The sequence below is a fragment of the Asterias rubens genome, chromosome 8 (genome assembly GCF_902459465.1).
Source record: "Asterias rubens chromosome 8, eAstRub1.3, whole genome shotgun sequence".
In the NCBI taxonomy this organism is placed as follows: Eukaryota; Metazoa; Echinodermata; class Asteroidea; order Forcipulatida; family Asteriidae; genus Asterias; species Asterias rubens.
The window spans coordinates 13523808-13540252 of record NC_047069.1 but is presented as its reverse complement, the minus strand read 5'-3'; the positions used below and the strand labels follow the sequence as shown (position 1 = coordinate 13540252).

Here is a 16445-nt window from a genome sequence, read left to right as displayed (position 1 = left end):
AGCACAGTGGAAATTTAGTCACAGGCTAAAGTACAGAAACACAGAAAATCCGCAGTTTAAACACTGTGCGTCCATTATGCAAATAGGTTATTATTTTCACTATGGTATTTCTGATGTGAAATCGGAATGTATAAACTCTATGTAAATCTGTCAGCGCTGTGATTAAGTTTGGGGAATGCAGGGCCTCAGCCATTGGCTTTCCCAGTAATTTATGGTGAGTCACCACAGGTAAGCACACATACAGGGAAAGCCAAAGAATGCTTGAAACCAGCGTATGGAGAGAGAGGGAGAGAGTTTGGGGAATTGAGTTCTTTGTTTGTGACCTTGTTACCAGGATGTGATATCTAATGGAGGTGGTTCTTGGGGGTGTTTTTGATGGTGTATGGTTCTCCTCCCCCCACCCCCTTCTCCATAACATCAGCAAAGCATTACTTTCCCCTGACCTAAAAACATTCAAAGGGGTGACACAACATTGGGACTGCGGTCTCGTTTATGATGAGCACATTTTTACTGACCAAAAACAAGGTGTCAACAAAATCAACTCTTTTAGCCATGACTTATGCTTCATATTACAGGCCTGGAATTTCATCTAAGAGGGCAAGGCTGTTGTTTATTTTGCACTAGGGCATTTTTATCAGAAGGATGGGAAAATTTGAAGGTACCTGCTGGCTCGGGCCAAGACCAGAGCAATATGGCCTCCATGACCTCAGCGTAACTTCAGGCCTGGTATTAAAAACAGTTGTAAAAGTTGTTACTTGAAAACTAGCACTAATATGTTAATGTTTACGACCTTTTGCCATGAACATAAAAGTGGGCTTAGTAAACACATGGTCCACAAAGGTGTCAAATCGTGTTAATTCTAGGTGTTGTTTGTCTTCTCCTTGTTTGCGGTGTGGGGTGGGTTGGGGAGGGGGGGTTATCTTCAGAAGACAGGTGGAGATAATTGACATTATGGTTCATCACTCAACACCCCTTTAACATTCCACCAATGACAGCGCTGCTCTGAGTCACCTGACACATGACCAGCTGCTGTCTCGTGCCTGGTAGTTCGTCAAAATTCTCATCATACCAGACCAGCTGATCTGCAAAATATCCTGTATTTTAAACTTTTTGTTTTGGCTGTTTGTTCAAAACAACTCCCAATTACATTTTAATGGCCAGGTTTAGAAGAGCCGATACACAACCACTCCTTACTTTTAGTTTTAGATTACAGTCATGAACTAGGGGTTGTTGTGCAAGAAAGCAGTATTACATGTACTTGTTAATAAATCATTTCCAAGGTGGCTTATGTATCAAGCTCTGCTTTTGGTCAAGTTTCCCAACAAATAATAACCTAGAATTGCGATTTTGTTGAAAGTTGTCCAGAGAACTTTACTGAAACTTGTGGCCTGCAGGAACACAGTGATATTTTAATGCTACAAGGTTGTTACTAATGAAACCAAACCAGTAGTTTTGTCACATTGTACCAAATCTTCATCATGAGCTTCGCTATAGAAGGGGCACAGCAGTTTCACTCTTCAAAGGAGCACTTCTACAATGTATGAGGAAAAATTGCGCATTGGAACTTTGCAAAGGGCACCACAGCAAAAGCACACAGCACCACGGCAGTTGCGGTGGGTGCTGTGGGTTATTTTGAGGCCTGTAGGTGATTTTTTTACTGCGTCAGTAGAACCATAACACACTGCAAAACTTACTTGAGAACAGTGCATTATTGATCTCGTGTGAAAATACCACAAAGATCATCAAGGAAAGTCAACCTTCTAGCAATGACTTCATGCCCCATTCAAAAAGACACCTGTTGTATCCAGACCAGAGGTGTTGATTGGTGCGTTTTAGGGGCTTGGGTTCGGTAAAAATAATAACTAGAATTGATCAGAGAACGTGGCCTCTGTTTGCTTGCTGCCAGTGACTAAAATACACACAGCACGATTTCCGACAGTGAACTTGATGCCAAGAACACATGCAATGGGTTCAGAATTTGAGCTGTATTCATTTTGTAAATTCAAAGACCAAGACCAACTTTCATCAAAGCTGTTCAGCAATCTGCTAAGTGCAGACAAAATCTTGCTTGGCAACTATGGGTTACCGACCTAAACGTACAATGTAATGAAGTCTACATGGCTCCTGCCTCCCGACTGGTTCCTTGTAAGCAAATTCAAGCAGTATTTTCAAGCTACAACCTTTATGAAATATAGCCATGTTGCTTTAAAAAGAGGAATGTCGTCATGATCTTAGCAGGCTTGTTGGGTGGATATCATGGAATTACAGTATGAACTCCAACCCATAGACTGCTTGATGCACATACATGCTGGCCATCACACTGCAAAGGGCCGCCAATAATGTACACTGCCGTGTACATGTACTGTGATGACTAAGCTTAGATGTGATGGGCAGTGTGCATGCACATGCAGTACCGGTAACCGGTTTGGAGTTCATAATCGCATGTTCCTATACAAGCCCACTATGATCATGATGACCATCCCCTTTTATCATGCATAAAAGGTGGAAAGATTCCCTCATTTCCCAAATGAATTACCTTCTATCTATCCTTCTGGAAGTGAAATAAAAGAATTTAAAGAACATTTTCGTGGAGAACGTCCTTTTAAGGATGTTCCCCACGAAAATGTGGAGCAAACAGTTAAAACTGCATACACAGAGTTCAGCATTCTCCAGTTGACATAACATTGAGTAAAAAAAACAGGCTCTTTTCAGAACCACCACAGAACTAAAACAAAAACTGTTCACACGGTGTCACTGTCAAAGTGTTTATCTTTGTCGTCCTTCAAACCATGTCTTGTTTATCCTATATGTAGGAAAGAATCCTCATTCTATTTCTTGTCATCTTTCAGAAAATTTACTGAATTTAAACTGTGAAAATGTTGAGCTAAGGTTAAGCTACTTTCGGAAAAACAATTTTTTTTTTAATGAACCAACAAACCTTTAGGGATGTAAGGCTTACAGTATTTAGACAGATTTTAACACACCCTCCTCCCCCTCTTCCTTTATTCAACCATCTCAAATGAAAATTGGTCCGATTCTCTATAATTAACAGGGTTCACTTCTCTCAACAAAATTCTGAAAGTGCTTTATCTTCTTAAATATTCTTTCGAAAGCCAACACCCCCAAATAAAACCGGAGCATCACTCAATTTCCACCACGATTTGGCATCGCATTCTCCAGCATGCTCCACACCAAACAAAGAAACAATATCTCATCACGTCACAGCACAACAAACACTACAGTCACAGATGCCCTGACCAGCGAGCCGTGGCACACAAACCATGCCGATTCATCTGAAAATCATCACACAGGGAGAATTTTTAAATTGTCCGACGACGACTGATTCTGAGGACGAGCAATTGGCTAATTCAGCTGACCAGGAAACTGGGCGACTGAGCCGATGGAAAACCTTGACAGGTTTTCCTCTCACAGTTTACGGAGGGCCATTTGGGGCACAGCTTGACTGATTGTAAAATATGGGGGGCCTAGGTCTCTTGATGTATACAAAACCATTTTTGGTTCTTGGAACTTTTATTTGTTTTACTTAAAAGATTTCTTCTTTTTTAAGATGATTTACAAGGTTCATATGATTGAAATGTGGCAAATGACAAACAGTTTCTTAATGTATACAATACTGTTTAGATATTTTCTCATTTTTATTTATTTTTTGTTTTCATTATCTTTTCAAAAAGACTTTTTGTGAGGTCACTTTCGCTTACAAGGTTCATGATTAACAGTGACTTACTTACTAATGGCATTTGGTTTTGATTCAAAAAATTAGTACAGACAGTATTTAAAGATGACCAGTAAAGAATTTCATCAGGTATGTAGCAACGTACATTTCTTTAGAGGCAAGACCTCAAGTAAAGATCTAGTAAAGATGACACTTTCGAACCTCCAAGACATACATTTGGTTGTACAGTTGTTATTGCTGTAGTAAAGTTTTAAGGCTCCTACCCCACCCCAACAAGTTTAATTTACGGAACACTTTGTGAGGTGTTTGAGGAGATTTCCACTAATGAAATAAACTACATTTTAGGCAAAAAGTTTCAAAGTGAACTTTTGCACCTTTCCCGTAGTTATTTTAAGACTTACGCTATAGGCCTATAACCAATATTTCTTATTATAACATTACGACTGCAGACTTTCTAATCAAACACCAGTCTTAAAATAACTTCAATGCTGCCTGGTGCTGCACGCCTGAACCCGATATTCTTCTGGAGGCTGTTTTTGTCTAAACTTGTGTTTTAACAGTACTTTTATGTATACATCTTGTAAAAGCCCTCTCGAAAATAAGAAGTATAGCAAGCCGCAAAACCCTTGACCTCAACTTGAGGAGCATGTGTCCTGCCCCAGGCATGGGGGGGGGTGACTTGGTTTCTTGGTTCATTCTTGGTCAAAAAATGTAATTGTGAAGATTGTCTGGTACTGGAGGTAGGAAATTAAGGCTAATGGAAACCTAACAATGCAGGAAGCAGGGACGCTGGCAACGTTACCAGCTGTTGAAATTGGAACACCCTTAATTGACAAAGTATTGTTTCGTTCATAATTACTTTGTATCCATTTGCAAATTCCATAAAAAAAAAACACATTTGAATGCGCTAGGCCTATACAGAGTGAAATACTTCAAAAATATTTGGGTCCGTTCTCGGGATAGATTTTTGCCTTTCGATATTATGTTGATATGTTTTCCAAGATATTGATCTGATTATGTTTATAATCTCAGAAGGAATCAATCAAAATGCCAGGCCTCGAACTTCGATCTTAAAAGAGCAAACCAATTTTCCTGTGGTAAGGGCCACAAGTTTAATGACTAGAACTTAAATTTGGTTTGGACTTTTGCATAGGGTCCACAGCAAAAAAACACAGGGCACTACCACAAAAGGATTATTTCGAGGCCTGCAATGCTAATAATTTCTACAAAATATAATTGTGAGAAATCTTACTTCTTTTTAGTATCTGACTGAAATTATTCCCTTCCAATATTGTATCAGCCTTTCACTTCAGTTTGAAACTATACAAGGAGTCCCCAAGAAGAGCAAAGGACACCTGGGTCGCATAGGGGAAAGTTTACACAATAGAGCAGCAGGTTTGACTGAAGCTGCCTGGGGGTTTCAGTGTATGGGCACGTATCCTGATTTAGGGGTTCCTCATGATTACCAACGAGGACACCTGGGAAAATATGAGGCAAAAAGCGTGGGTTGTGAGACCGGTCTGGATGAAATTCATCTTGGTTTTTTGATGAATAATGTTAGTTTCACATTTTGTTTTTTTGCTATCATTTATTTTATCTTTATCTTTTTAAATGGGATTTTATTGGGTGTGACACAACTAAGATGACAGCTTTTTTATACGTATATGTATGTATTTATGTCCAAAGATTTAAAATAAATTAAATAAATAAATAATTATGAACCAACTAACAACTTCGAGAAATAGATTAAAATGTAAAAACTTAATTCTAGTTACCTTTATTATTCAGCAGGAATACATGCGAGCAGACTGTGTGATTGATGGGCTCCAGAAATATTCAGACCTGCAACAATTAATAAAAGAGAAAAAAAGTTTACAATTATTTAACCCATTTTGACATGAAAGGATAAGGGAAACAGGATCTGTAATGAACAACCATATTTTGTTCAAACTTGGTTTTAAAGTTATTTGGCTCATTATAACAAACTATTTCAAGAACAGTGTCTACTAAAAACTTGGCTTTCAAAAAAATAAAATGACTGCTAAAAACTCTTGTCATTTAAAATATTAACCTAAACTTTTAGGTCAAATCATACCTAGCATCTTGAAATCAATGGTTCTTGCCAAACCATTGACACAATTACTAAATATCAGAGACACCTTTCATTGGAATCAAATCCATTCACCATCTGTACAAACAGTTTTATCATCCAAGTTTCTGAATTATTAAAGAAGCCAAAGACAGCTCTGGTTATTTCTTCAACTGCTCCAGAAAGCTGGCCTTGATGACAGGTTGGACTTGTGATGATAAATGGTGGCTATCCCAACAAACAGCAACAGCATGAAGGGACATATCTTGTGAGCAAAGAGAGTATGGGATGTAACTTGGCTTGTGACGCCATTTAAAAGGGTCTAGGTTTCTTTTTTACAACACCCAAAAAAGTCCACAGATTTACATTAAATTTACACCGTTTAAAGATAATGATGGTAGAAAGCTTCCCTTAAAATATTACTTGCAGAGGTGCTGTAGTTTTTGAGAAATGAGTAAAACAATTTCATAATTTTTTTTTAGACTCATTGACACTTTTTCTGGAAATATGTTTAGTGTGCAAGGGGCATGATAATTATCCAAATGAAGTAGATAGCATCACGGCAGTGCATATATGTTGGTTGACTATTCTGCAAAAATGTTGTATCTCACAAGAAGATGCTCTGAGCAAAGGCTTTGCTATTGTGGCATGTATTTGTCAAGCATTATTTTCTGCTTGACAGCTTTATCAAATTGGGCCCAGGATTTTAGAGTCAGAAATCAATCTGTTAAATTATCATTGGTTCCTTGAGACTGTTTTTAAGAACACATGAGCAAAGTAATCAAAATTAATCCATCTTAATTTATCAACTTCAAAATTCTGGGAAGTAAGGCTTCATTCAACAGCAGTACATACATCCTAAGACATGACTTAACAACCAATTTACTATTTGAAACCTACCAGTCATCCTGAGAAGCGGTTCTGAATCAATGACATTTGAAAAGAGAAGGTGACATCTTTTAAAAACCAATACAAAGACAGCACTCTACTTCAAACTTCCTCTTTTTCCCTAATCTCCTAACATATAGGCCTACTTTTCTGAGAGTTTTTAAATACAAGTCTAGAATGATTAATTCCGGATAATTACATTTACAAGGAGACTAAAACAAAGGCCATGGCCCCCCCCCCCCTGTTACCCTGGTCGTGACCTCAGTAGTACCCCTTCAAAAGTTCTGATGCACTTCTAATGGAAGGGTCCTATGCAAAATGAAAATGGTCTTTTTCTCTCCTAGTTTTGATAACGTAAGAGGGCAAGTCCTTACTCTATGCTCTCGCAACGATGAAATTCCAGAACTCCTGAAAAACAACTTTCCTCATATAGACATCAAGGACGAATGGTCTACTCTTTTTAATTTTACTCTTATGTATTTCAAGGTCTGCATAAACTAATTGAAACAAGTAAAAAAGGTTTCCAAAATCATTTTCAATTATGAAATACTTTGATTTGCTGCAACCTACATTCAATGATCGCTCCTAGTCCAACTAGACTCCTTCTTCAGTATTTACTTCCAAGCAGTGTTCAGTGTTACTGTAGGACTCCACAGCACAACATCCACAGCATCATTTCTTCCAAATCACAGCAAGTAACTCCACACACGAACAGTGATTGTTCAACTTTAAGTCAAAGCCACTCCCCCTGCATCAGATGAGATTTGTATGTGTATCTGTACCCAGAGAACAGGATGAAAGTAAAAATCCATGCAGTTTGAGACCATATGATGGTGAGACTCTGCAATTTCCACAGTGCAAACCAAACTACTTGGTTGTGGTTGTAGTTCTCACAACTGCCTCAGTGGTAATGCAAAACTTGGTATGAAACATCCAACCAGTGCAGTAGCCACACTTAAAGAATGTCACTGCAGAGTGGCCATAAAACAGGTGATAAAGCTCACAAATTATCCCAGACGATTTCTCCACATATAGAACCTTGTTGTCCAAAGCAAAAACAAAGCACTGGACAATCCCCTACCACTCATTCACATGTACTCAACATCATGAGTCAAGCTGTCAATCACAAATCTCTGATCTCACTATCAGCCAATCAGAGCCCTACTTACTATGTTAATGACTTGTGTCCACTAGGAATGGGTTGTGTGGGCGGGGCTTAAAACCACAAGCCTCATTCATTGACTAATCCTTCACATAGGCCCAACTTCCTGTTATATTTTATAGGACTGGGCCCTTCACTTTGCACTTAAAAGTTTAACCCTGTTGCAGTTGGGTGTATGTTTTTCTTTTTTACACAGCTACCCACAGAGCTTAGTTTTCCCTTGTTGGATCAGCAAAGGGATGTACTCGGTTGATCTTGACGGATATGCAACATATGTTTTGAATTACAAAATTCAAAACTGGGAACGCACTGTGTCTATTTTTACTATGTCTTCTATTGGAGTGATGACAAACTAGAAGTATATATTATCCCTCCTTTATGAATATTATCATTCAATGATTCAACTAAAACTTGAGATGAAGTGTGGATGAAATTGCCTGACAATTTGGTTGTTCAACTCTCAGCTCTACAAAAAGAATCAGGACTTTGTGTTAATTTCTTAATAATAAAATAAGACTGTACAGAATACAGAAAGAGAAACTCAAATAGACCTGAAGATAACAATTCAAACGATCCATTTCCAACTTCAGGGCTGGCTCTGAAAACACAATTGTCACAATGAGTGAATATTTCATAATAAAATAAAACTGCACCAATCAGAAAGATAATCAACAAAAATAAACATCAAACAATTTATATGTATTTACTGTTTGGTGAATTCACAGCTCAAAGGCTCTCTCTCTCTCTCTCTCTCTCTTTCTAAGAAACATGAATTATATTTGGACAATGTTGTTGAGCTGAATGGTGTAAGCTTTAATATAGACTTTTTCAGGCTGTTAACCACAACAATTTTTCTGAATTTTCGAAGGGAAAACAAATCAGTTATCAGACTTAAGTAGGACAAATGGCATGCCTGCTGAAGACACAATCGACTAACCAGACTTATTCAAAAGACAAAAACTCATGTGTTTGATGAATTTGTTCCAGGACTTTCTCAGAAAAATTACTTTTCTCCATGCTGAAAGTGAAAGTCACAATCGGAGTAAATAAACAACAGTTGCACACAAATCTTTCCAACAAATGCACATCAATACTGCAGTGTTTTCAAGTTCTAACAACTTTTGTTTTCCATTCAGTGAAAACACTGATTCTGAACACATCTGCGACGGTCTAAAGTACATGTTAATCCCTGTATTCAAGTATTAATTAGAGGACAACACTACCTAACCAAAGGGCTCCTTACAGCACATCAGTCAACAACAGTGATGTAACACCTAAGCTAACCACACATTTTTATCACCACCTATAGGGGGCTAAGCAATGAGTAACTGTGTACACTACCAGGAAGGATTAACACTGTGTTGACCCAGCACTGTTTGGCTATACCAGTTTTGTTTACCAACAGAGACAGGGGAGGCACATGGGTTGGGGGTTTACCAAACACTGCAGAGGAAATTAACAAATGTGGGAGACCATGATGGAAGAGACAATAGATAGAGTCTGGCTGGCATAGCAGTGTGAGGAATTCCTCGCCCGTTGCGACATGCTATATGTGTTTTGCGGAGGCGACAGTGGGGAGACTGCGTCTAAATTAAGACAATAATTACAAAGTATCTAAATGACTAACGATGGCCTTGGATATTGAATACGGTATCAATGTTTGCTTTTCGTTTGTTGCTGTTTTGAATCATTAGATTAGAATGTGATACATGTAAGTCTATGATGATCCTCTAAAATTATCACCATGATTGTAACATACACAGAAAAGGTCAACTGATCTCTCAAACTTTTAGTTTGATCACATGGTTAATTTTTTGTTATACCAGATGGCTAGGGCAAGTCAAAACAGTCATCACAAAAACAACACAACTGCAAAAAAAGTATTGAATGACTGTTAGGCCTGTGATATTAAGTTATTTAAGTATATTACCACAACAAACTTTTCCAACTGAAACTTAAAGACAAACAAGACATTTCACAAGATAGACTTTAGTTTTTTATCAAGAGCAAGGACAAAGGGTAAACTTTTTGTAATCATAAAAAACATAACCAAACAAGTAACATTCCAGAAAAGTTGACATCATTATTGGCCTTTGAAACAGACTCTGTTGGGGTCAACACTTCAAGCTCTTGACAGTTTTGGCATTTAAACAACAGGTAATTTTGGTTGAAAAAGCACTTAACAATAGCTTATAAAATTGTTTTCATTCCTGAAAACTATACATGTATCCAGAGTTACATGCAAATATCCATATAGGAAAGATGGCAATAACTATTAACCATTGGTTATTAACAAAAATGTAAGAGTTCCAGGATTTAGAAAACTACACAGTTACCCCTTCATTTTTTAAAGTTCTTTTTACACAACCATTTGCCAATTCAAGAAGAAAACTGCACAGAGCTACGAAATGCTTTGCTGCCCAAGCAACGTCAACCCCCGTCAACCTCAACCTATTACCAAAAAATAAACTTCTTAATCAAAATCAACCAGGAATGACCATAAATTTGTCCAGGAATTTGTTGAACCAGTGGAGTATTTCATTGCTGTACAGGTCAAGGGAGTCGCATCAAGGTTTTTTCTCAGGCATTCTAACCCACAAATGTCACAGCCGTTTGTTGAGTCGAGATCGCAGGGTGTTGGACTTCATTGGCCGTGGTGGTTTTAAATGATTGATAGTAGAATATACTTTCCTTGAAGTGTTTGTTGGTACAACCATAGAGAAAGGACCACTTATGGTACAACTTGGAGGTAGGTTCTCTAGTACAAGTTACAACCATGGAGAAAGAAAGTACACAACTCTTCATTTGACTTGAAGTTTGTGAAAAACTGTGAGGATTTGGTTTTGATGATAAGATGTTGTGATCAAATAAGTTTAAACTAAATGCCTGATTGGTATCTACTTAGGGAAGAGGAGGTTGGTGGAGAATTTTTATTAAATAAGGGAATCAATGTGTGGTGAAGAGGTTTTCAACTAGTGGTTTAATCCCAACGAGGCCTGGTTCTTGATAATTTTACCAAGACGCTTTTTTCAATACACTTTGATTCCCATTCATAAATACCTTTTCGGTCAAAAACATCAACACTTTTTGGTCAAAAAGTAAAATAAATGCAAAAAATATAATTGTTCAATGATTTCTTTCAACACAACACCCCTCCAGCTATAAAATGGTAAAGCCCTCCTCCGCCCTCGGGTAAACAACTCCTTATAAGGGAAAGCTGTGCGCGTATCGCGTGATGTGGCACAACTGTTTCAGCAATTGCTTTCAACCAATAGGAATGAAGAAACTGTCTTATAAGAACAGGTGCAAGCTCGTGTGTCACGCCCATGTTTCAACACTTTTTACTGGTCATAAACAAAAGTTTATACACACCCACTTGACGCGCTCTCCACCAATAGGAATAGCAAAAATGTCTTAGGTATTTATTAATGTTATTTTTTTGTGGATGAAAATGACAAACGAAATGGAAGACATAATTATCAAATATTGATGATGAATTAATGAATCAGCTTGTCACATTTCCCAAAATTTGTCAATTATCTGCCTTTGGAGTTGTTACTTTGTTAACAATTGGAAGATTTTAGTTTTGATGATCAATTTAATAAAAAAGGTTTGAACTATTGACAAGGTTCCTTTTCTCTATTCTTTGTTTTGTTTTGACAAGTTTATTGTTTTGGTTTCCTTCATGAAAAATTATCCTCCAGAAAAATTTACACTAAACTTAAACTCTTCTCATTTCTAAACCTAACAAATTATCATGCTTCGGAAAAAGAAAAAAGCAATGATTTTTCGAGGGAATTTTTCTAACGGCCTGTAAAAACTACAAATGATTTTAACATACAACAAAAAATGGGGGCATAAAAAAAATGATTTTTCAATCAATGTTGCCATCAGTGCCAGCTCGTTTTTCACACCACTATTATTTTGTGACTGTTCATGGCTTGTCAACCCTAAACCTGTTCAGATATTTCCTCTTCAAGTCCAAACGGAACCAATGGGGGCTTAACCCATGCCAACTCCACCATGTGGTTTGTATAAAAAGTCCAAGAGAAAACCTGGCCACTGTCCCCAAATGCGGTATGTGTATGAAAACCCAAGCAGAAAACCTGGCCGCTGTCCCCAAATGTGGTGTTTATGAAAACCCAAGCAGAACACACAGGGGTGAGAGTCATTACTAGCGAAAAAGTCTGAAACTAGGATACAAATTCAAAGGTTTGTCGAAATGATGCCATTTCTAATGTTTGGTTACCCCTGGGGTTATGGATTCCAATGAGCATTTGGAAACAGTATCCAAAGCACTAGAGAAGTAGACCAATGAGCAGGTTTTCTTTATTTGTAAAAAAAAAATATTGTCTGATTTTCTACACCAGGCCGACATAAAAAGTCTGAACTCAGCCGAAAGTCTGAACAATCTCATCCCTAAGAACACTGTTCCCAAATGTATTTGTAACATTTTGTGATAGTGTTTGTTTAGTTTGTAGGTCATTCTTTAAAATCAAGTCACTTCTCTTGGTAAAGGAAAAACACACCATGGGAGAAGTAGATTTGATTACTACAGTTCGTTTTTCAACAAACAAAAAACCTTGCACAAATTATGAGGACGTGCAATGTTCATACACTCGCTTATTTTGGGGATTGCAATCGCAACAAGCAACAATATTTTTTTCAATCAGCATTTAATTTCAAGAAATTACATTTTTGGCAATGAACATCTAGGGGTTCATTTTCATGAAATATTATAGATTTAAGTTAAAAAGCAACTAGCTTCAAACGGAAACTCTAATTTCCCACATTATTAAATACAGAGTTAGATGTTTAATTTTTCAAAGGTCCCAGAGTCACTCAATTTATTTCCTGCACAATTATTTCTTTTTTATTCTTCAAATTTGTAAACGGTGGCAGATTCAGGGGTGGGCGCAGAATTTTATTTAATTTGGGATCGAACAAAGACAAATTTGCTTGAGTGGCATTTGAACCTGCAACCTCAAGATTAATGTACTGGCGCTCTACCAATAGGAGACTTTCCAACGCTAGGTGGCAGCAGACATACCGGGTAAATTTCCATTGTTTACGTAGTTCTGAACATGCGCATAATTCTGAGAACAATGGATTTACCCGGTAAGTCTGCTGCCCTCTATCGTCCCAGAAAGTCTCCCATTGAGCATTCTAGGCTTCATGTTGGCAGTTTCCCTATTTTGTCACTATCTTTGACAAAGAAAAAAATGACCAGGGTGGGATTTGAGCCTGCAACAACTTCAGGATTATGAACCTCCGAATGAAAGAGATTGACAAAATCGGGAGGCCGCCAACGCAACATTATTAGGCTAGGTTGCTCAGTTGGTAGAGTGCCGCCATGCTAATCCATAGGTTGCAGGTTCAAATCCTGCTTGAGAAAAACTGTCTTCATTCATCTCAAAATAGAAAAATACCCAGCACAAGGTTTGCACAGCAAATCTGGTAGAGTAGCCAAACTAAATGTCACTTAGGCATATAGTCTGTTTCTGCCAAGTAAATTTGTTTGTTCAGACCAAATGTGTGTCCCAAGCTCATCTATGAAACTGATATCCAACATTTCTGACAGAAAAGAATGTCCTTATCATCCGTCACCACTACCCCATGCCCTAACACCAAGGATCCTGGCCCAAAACAGCCAGAAGCATCAGTACATAGCACACTCAGTCTGCCGACCTTTTATTACTTTCACAGATGAAGCCACAAATGATATGATTCAATAAAAATCCGACCAGACACCAGGGATTTATACTGGTATCTTTCCCCGTCCGCCATCGTCACACATCCCTAAGAAGGATACCCTGTACTGGCACTCCGGTGCCCATGGGGAAGTTTCTCATGAAATGTTCCTATAAGTCAAGATAAACACTTGTCATGTCTACACATGCCTCATTCCGATGATTGAAATGGAAGGATTCATGCCAGTCTAAAGAGCTTTCAGTTGAACTTGGCTGTTTTCGCTCACCACTTTCTATTTACATTAACAGATTTCAGACATGCTGATGCACAAGAAAACAAAAACAGTTTTAAAAGGTTTTCCCACTTTAAGAATAAACATCGTGCAGACAAAAACAAGAGGAAGTTGATAGTTGAGTAATACAGTAGGAAGTTTCTCTTTCTAAGCTAAAATAAGAAATCTAAAGTCAGAATATGAGCAAGGACCAGACATTTGAGATCAATAGCTAGAAATAGACATCTAATATTTACGCAAAAGGTTGGTAGGAAGTTGCATTAAAAAAAATCTTTAAATTAGACTTTAGATATTTAAAATTAAAAAACATTCATTTAGTAATTGCCATCATTTTGTCAGTGAAATAGGTTACCGTGCCTATACCTGAGTAAACAGCAAAAACATTTCATGGTATTTTCATCAAAAATGTTGATTCCATCCATATTTAGAAAGGTTACGGCACGCAGGTACCAACCCATCGATGACCAACCACATCCCTAACAATATTGAGGGCAGCATTCAAACAGACACCACAAAAAGTTCCAAAAGTCGCCTGGAAGGCAGTCTATTGTGATTCAAATCTTTCAACTTACTGTTATTGACTTCTAATCAGGACAGTTCAGACTTCAGACAAAATAATTTTACTGGATGCTTTACTGCCATTACCATTTCAAAAAAGTTTGGCTTTCAATTAATTACAAAACTTATTTAAGGGGTTCATTTACTGAATATGGCCCTACCTGTAATTTAGCAAATGCCAGGAATTTTTTACTGGGGAAAACAAATCTCAAGGCAGAAATAAGATCAACAGTCAAAACAGACAATATTACCACCCCTTACAAAGAACATACAAGAACAGGTGGCAATAAAAACAACTGGCGGGTTTTGCTGATTCAATTGGCACAGTTGCATTCCCATCCCAACCTATAACTCAAGATGCTCTTTTATAAAAGTCTTAAAGGCACTAGACACGTTTGATAATTGTCAAAGACCAAGGGTGGATTTCACAAAGAGTTAGGACTAGTCTTATCTCGAGTTAGGACGAGTTAATAGTCCTAACTTAGGACTAGCTGTACGTTTTTGATATCTCTCAGGACTAGTCCTAAGTTAGGACTAGTCCTAACTCTTTGTGAAATTGACCCCAGTAGTCACAATTGGTGTGTCCCAACATAATATGCATCCATAAAATAACAAAACCTGTGAAAATTTTGGCTCAATTGGTTATCAAAGTTGCGAGAGAATAATGGAAAATAAAAACACCCTTGTTGCACAATTACTTTGTGTGCTTTCAGATGCATAATAAAGGCTTCAGTTGAAGCCTTTTGTTATTTGATTTGAGTGAGAAATAACCTCTTTCTCATTAAACTAGGTTACTTCAGAGTGAGCGGTTTCTCACAATGTGTTATTATGTTAACAGCTCTCCATTCTCGTTACCAAGTAAGTTAGTATGCTAACAATTATTTTGAGTAATTACCAATAGTGTCCAGTGCCTTTAAAAGCTATGGAGCTCTACAAGGAATGGCCTTCTTGGCTCTAGACACAGGTAGCTTTGATTTATTATCACTCACCCTAATACCCTTCCAGGATTCATTCACTCTCCTTGTAGCAGCTCTGGAGGTATATTTTTTAATAATTTATGGGTAGCAAGTTTCACAATATTGTGTTTCTGTAATTGATTACATCTGTTCTACATCAGACGTTATGCAATAAAACTTGCACAGCAGACAAAAAACTTGTGTATTATTAGAAAATTGGAATATCCCGATAATTCTTCGCTATGTTTAAACTTAACTTACTTGAACCATGGAGTAAGTGTGAACTGTTGAGCAGAGGTAAGAACGCTGGGTGCGTCACACCCTGGGTAGCCTCAGCGACCCACAGTGATTTATGTCCAGGAGGTTTTATCAATTGATAAAGGTAACACCTCTGTAATCACCACCAAGAGACAAGGGTACCTTCTGTAGTCTGCTTAGGGTTCAAATAACAAATATTATGGACTTAAGAATATCAATGTACTACTATCTGAAGCTTTAAAAATGGTGAACTGAACTCCCTCACACACCCATCCCTACCCCACCTCACACACCCATCCCTACCCCGCCCCAACCCCGCCAGCCCATATGGCTTCTGACTGGTAGTTGATTTTTCTAGGTAATTCCAAATCTTTAAAAATTTACCCAGGCAACTTCCCTTGTGCTTTAATAATTTAAAGAAAAAGAAAGGCAATATTAAAGGAACACGTTGCCTTGGATCGGTCGAGTTGGTCTTTGAAAAGCGTTTATAACCGGTTGTTATAAAATGCATATGGGTAGGAAGATGTTGTAAAAGTAGAATACAATGATCCACACAAACATGCCTCGAAATTGCACTGATTTCCTTTTACTATGCGTCGACTAACACGGTCGGTCATTTATGGGAGTCCGGTCAGCCATTTATGGGATGGCCGACCATGTTAGTTCGCAAAGTAAAAGGAAAACCATGCAATTTTGAGGCAAATTTATGTGTATTATTATTTTTTACTTTTTAAACATCTTTCTAACATGCATTTTATAACAAACGGTTACAAACGCTTTTTAGAGACCAACTCGACCGATCCAAGGCAACGTGTCCCTTTAATCATCTCCTACCCCAACTTTCTGCTTCATAAAAT

At 37.7% G+C, this 16445-nt stretch overlaps 1 protein-coding gene across 1 annotated transcript in view; it reads right to left on the bottom strand.

Moving 5' to 3' along the window:
• LOC117293342 (teneurin-3-like) overlaps nucleotides 1–16445 on the bottom strand; it is a 102722-nt gene that overhangs the window by 75224 nt on the left and 11053 nt on the right. Inside the window, 1 exon segment of the mRNA XM_033775626.1 lies at nucleotides 5470–5536. The gene's annotated coding sequence lies outside the window, so the exon portion shown is untranslated.